Here is a 5,815-nt window from a genome sequence, read left to right on the forward strand (position 1 = left end):
TACACTCTGTACAAAGCAAGGTTAGTTGGACTCAGTACATATCTTATATTACATTCTGTACAATACAAGTTAGGGTGAACTCTGCATATATCTTCTCTAATATTCTGTACAATATAAGGTGAGGTGGACTCAGTCCATAACTTCTATTTCATTCTGTACATTACAAGGTGCGGTGTACTCAGTACACATCTCACGTTACATTCTGTACAATACAAGTTAGGGTGGACTCTGTCCATATCTTACATTACATCCTGTAAAATACAAGGTGGGGTGGACTCAGTCCATATCTTATCTTACATTCTGTACAATACAAGGAGGGGTGGACTCAGTCCATATCTTATTTTACATTCTGTACATGACAAGGTGAGGTCGACTCAGTACATATCTTATATTACATTCTGTACAATACAAGGTGAGGTGGACTCAGTACAGATCTTATGTTACATTCTGTACTTGACAAGGTGGGTTGCACTCAGTACATATCTTATGTTACATTCTGCACAATACAAGGTGGGGTGGACTCAGTACATATCTTGAATTAAATTCTGTAGAATACAAGGTGAGGTGGACTCATTGCACATCTTAAATTACATTCTGTACAATAGAAGGTGAGGTGGACTCAGTACATATCTCATATTACATTCTGTACAATACAAGTTAGAGTGGACTCAGTACGCATCTTATATTACATTCTGTACAATATAAGGTGGGGTGGACTCAGTACATATCTTTTGTTACATTCTGTACAATACAAGGTGGGGTGGACTCAGTACATATGTTTTGTTATATTCTGTACAATACAGGGTGGGGTGGACTCAGTACATATCTTATATTACATTCTGTACAATACAAGGTGGGGTGGACCCAGTATATATCTTATATTACATTCTGTACAATACAAGGTAGGGTGTACTCAGTACATGTCTTATATTACACTCTGTATAATACAAGGTGGGGTGGACTCAGTACATATCTTATATTACACTCTGTATAATACAAGGTAGGGTGTACTCAGTACATATCTTATATTACATTCTGTACAATACAAGGTAGGGTGTACTCAGTGCATATCTTATATTACACTCTGTATAACACAAGGTGGGGTGGACTCAGTACATATCTTATATTACATTCTGTACAATACAAGGTGGGGTGGACTCAGTACATATCTTATATTACATTCTGTACAATACAAGGTGAGGTGGACTCAGTCCATATCTTATTTTACATTCTGTATAATACAAGGTGGGGTGGACTCAGTACAAATCTTATATTACATTCTGTATAATACAATGTGAGGTGGACTCAGTACATATCTTATGTAACATTCTGTACATGACAATGTGGGTTGTACTCAGTACATATCTCATATTAAATTCTGTACAATACAAGTTGGTGTGGACTCTGTACATATCTTATAATATATCCTGTGCAATACAAGGTAGGGTGGACTCAGTACATATCTTCTCTTACATTCTGTACAATACAAGGTGGGGTGGACACAGTACATATCTTGAATTAAATTCTGTAGAATACAAGGTGAGGTGGACTCAGTCCATAACTTATATTTCATTCTGTACAATACCAGGTGGGGTGGACTCATTGCACATCTTAAATTACATTCTCTACAATAGAAGGTGAGGTGGACTCAGTACATATCTTACATTACATTCTGTACAATACAAGGTGGAGTGGACTCAGTACGCATCTTATATTACATTCTGTACAATATAAGGTGGGGTGGACTCAGTACATATCTTTTGTTACATTCTGTACAATACAAGGTGGGGTGGACTCAGTACATACCTTTTGTTACATTCTGTACAATACAGGGTGGGGTGGACTCAGTACATATCTTATATTACATACTGTACAATACAAGGTGGGGTGGACCCAGTATATATCTTATATTACATTCTGTACAATACAAGGTGGGGTGGACTCAGTACATATCTGAAATTACATTCTGTATAATACAAGGTGGGGTGGACTCAGGATGCATCTTATATTACATCCTGTATAATACAAGGTGGGGTGCACTCAGTACATATCTCAAATTACATTCTGTACAACACAAGTTGAGGTGCACTCAGTACATATCTTATATTACACTCTGTATAATACACGGTAGGGTGTACTCAGTACATATCTTATATTACATTCTGTACAATACAAGGTAGGGTGTACTCAGTACATATCTTATATTACACTCTGTATAATACAAGGTGGGGTGGACTCAGTACATATCTTATATTACATTCTGTACAATACAAGGTGGGGTGGACTCAGTATATATCTTATGTTACATTCTGTACAATACAAGGTGAGGTGGACTCAGTCCATATCTTATATTATTTTCTGTACAATACAAGGTGGGGTGGACTCAGCACATATCTTATATTACATTCTGTACAATACAAGGTGGGGTGGACTCAGTACATATCTTATTTTACATTCTGTATAATACAGGGTGGGGTGGACTCAGTACAAATCTTATATTACATTCTGTATAATACAATGTGAGGTGGACTCAGTACATATCTGATGTAACATTCTGTACATGACAATGTGGGTTGTACTCAGTACATATCTCATATTAAATTCTGTACAATACAAGTTGGTGTGGACTCTGTACATATCTTATATTATATCCTGTGCAATACAGGGTGGGGTGGACTCAGTACATATCTTCTCTTACATTCTGTACAATACAAGGTGGGGTGGACACACTACATATCTTATGTTACATTCTGCACAATACAAGGTGGGGTGGACTCAGTACATATCTTAAATTACACTCTGTACAAAGCAAGGTTAGTTGGACTCAGTACATATCTTATATTACATGATGTACAATACAAGTTAGGGTGAACTCTGCATATATCTTCTCTGATATTCTGTACAATATAAGGTGAGGTGGACTCAGTCCATAACTTCTATTTCATTCTGTACATTACAAGGTGCGGTGTACTCAGTACATATCTCATATTACATTCTGTACAATACAAGTTAGAGTGGACTCAGTACGCATCTTATATTACATTCTGTACAATATAAGGTGGGGTGGACTCAGTACATATCTTTTGTTACATTCTGTACAATACAAGGTGGGGTGGACTCAGTACATATCTTTTGTTATATTCTGTACAATACAGGGTGGGGTGGACTTAGTACATATCTTATATTACATTCTGTACAATACAAGGTGGGGTGGACCCAGTATATATCTTATATTACATTCTGTACAATACAAGGTGGGGTGGACTCAGTACAAATCTTATATTACATTCTGTATAATACAATGTGAGGTGGACTCAGTACATATCTTATTTAACATTCTGTACATGACAATGTGGGTTGTACTCAGTACATATCTCATATTAAATTCTGTACAATACAAGTTGGTGTGGACTCTGTACATATCTTATATTATATCCTGTGCAATACAAGGTAGGGTGGACTCAGTACATATCTTCTCTTACATTCTGTACAATACAAGGTGGGGTCGACACAGTACATATCTTGAATTAAATTCTGTAGAATACAAGGTGAGGTGGACTCAGTCCATAACTTATATTTCATTCTGTACAATACCAGGTGGGGTGGACTCATTGCACATCTGAAATTACATTCTCTACAATAGAAGGTGAGGTGGACTCAGTACATATCTTACATTACATTCTGTACAATACAAGGTGGAGTGGACTCAGTACATATCTCATATTACATTCTGTACAATACAAGTTAGAGCGGACTCAGTACGCATCTTATATTACATTCTGTACAATATAAGGTGGGGTGGACTCAGTACAAATCTTATATTACATTCTGTATAATACAATGTGAGGTGGACTCAGTACATATCTTATGTAACATTCTGTACATGACAATGTGGGTTGTACTCAGTACATATCTCATATTAAATTCTGTACAATACAAGTTGGTGTGGACTCTGTACATATCTTATAATATATCCTGTGCAATACAAGGTAGGGTGGACTCAGTACATATCTTATATTACATTCTGTACAATACAAGGTGGGGTGGACTCAGTCCATATCTTATTTTACATTCTGTACTTGACAAGGTGAGGTGGACTCAGTACAGATCTTATGTTACATTCTGTACTTGACAAGGTGGGTTGTACTCAGTACATATCTCATATTAGATTCTGTACAATACAAGTTGGTGTGGACTCTGTACATATCTTATATTATATCCTGTGCAATACAAGGTAGGGTGGACTCAGTACATATCTTCTCTTACATTCTGTACAATACAAGGTGGGGTGGACACAGTACATATATTATGTTACATTCTGCACAATACAAGGTGGGGTGGACTCAGTACATATCTTGAATTAAATTCTGTAGAATACAAGGTGAGGTGGACTCAGTCCATAACTTATATTTCATTCTGTACAATACACCGTGGGGTAGACTCATTGCACATCTTAAATTACATTCTGTACAATAAAAGGTGAGGTGGACTCAGTACATATCTCATATTACATTCTGTACAATACAAGTTAGAGTGGACTCAGTATGCATCTTATATTACATTCTGTACAATATAAGGTGGGGTAGACTCAGTACATATCTTTTGTTACATTCTGTACAATACAAGGTGGGGTGGACTCAGTACATATCTTTTGTTACATTCTGTACAATACAGGGTGGGGTGGACTCAGTACATATCTTATATTACATTCTGTACAATACAAGGTGGGGTGGACCCAGTATATATCTTATATTACATTCTGTACAATACAAGGTGGGGTGGACTCAGTACATATCTGAAATTACATTCTGTATAATACAAGGTGGGGTGGACTCAGGATGCATCTTATATTACATCCTGTATCATACAAGGTGGGGTGCACTCAGTACATATCTCAAATTACATTCTGTACAACACAAGTTGAGGTGCACTCAGTACATATCTTATATTACACTCTGTATAATACAAGGTAGGGTGTACTCAGTACATATCTTATATTACATTCTGTACAATACAAGGTAGGGTGTACTCAGTACATATCTTATATTACACTCTGTATAATACAAGGTGGGGTGGACTCAGTACATATCTTATATTACACTCTTTATAATACAAGGTAGGGTGTACTCAGTACATATCTTATATTACATTCTGTACAATACAAGGTAGGGTGTACTCAGTGCATATCTTATATTACACTCTGTATAACACAAGGTGGGGTGGACTCAGTACATATCTTATATTACATTCTGTACAATACAAGGTGGGGTGGACTCAGTACATATCTTATATTACATTCTGTACAATACAAGGTGAGGTGGACTCAGTCCATATCTTATATTATTTTCTGAACAATACAAGGTGGGGTGGACTCAGTACATATCTTATATTACATTCTGTACAATACAAGGTGGGGTGCACTCAGTACATATCTTATTTTACATTCTGTATAATACAAGGTGGGGTGGACTCAGTTCAAATCTTATATTACATTCTGTATAATACAATGTGAGGTGGACTCAGTACATATCTTATGTAACATTCTGTACATGACAATGTGGGTTGTACTCAGTACATATCTCATATTAAATTCTGTACAATACAAGTTGGTGTGGACTCTGTACATATCTTATATTATATCCTGTGCAATACAAGGTCGGGTGGACTCAGTACATATCTTCTCTTACATTCTGTACAATACAAGGTGGGGTGGACACAGTACATATCTTATGTTACATTCTGCACAATACAAGGTGGGGTGGACTCAGTACATATCTTGAATTAAATTCTGTAGAATACAAGGTGAGGTGGACTC

This window comes from Heptranchias perlo, unplaced genomic scaffold, assembly GCF_035084215.1.
Source record: "Heptranchias perlo isolate sHepPer1 unplaced genomic scaffold, sHepPer1.hap1 HAP1_SCAFFOLD_62, whole genome shotgun sequence".
Classification (NCBI taxonomy): domain Eukaryota; kingdom Metazoa; phylum Chordata; class Chondrichthyes; order Hexanchiformes; family Hexanchidae; genus Heptranchias; species Heptranchias perlo.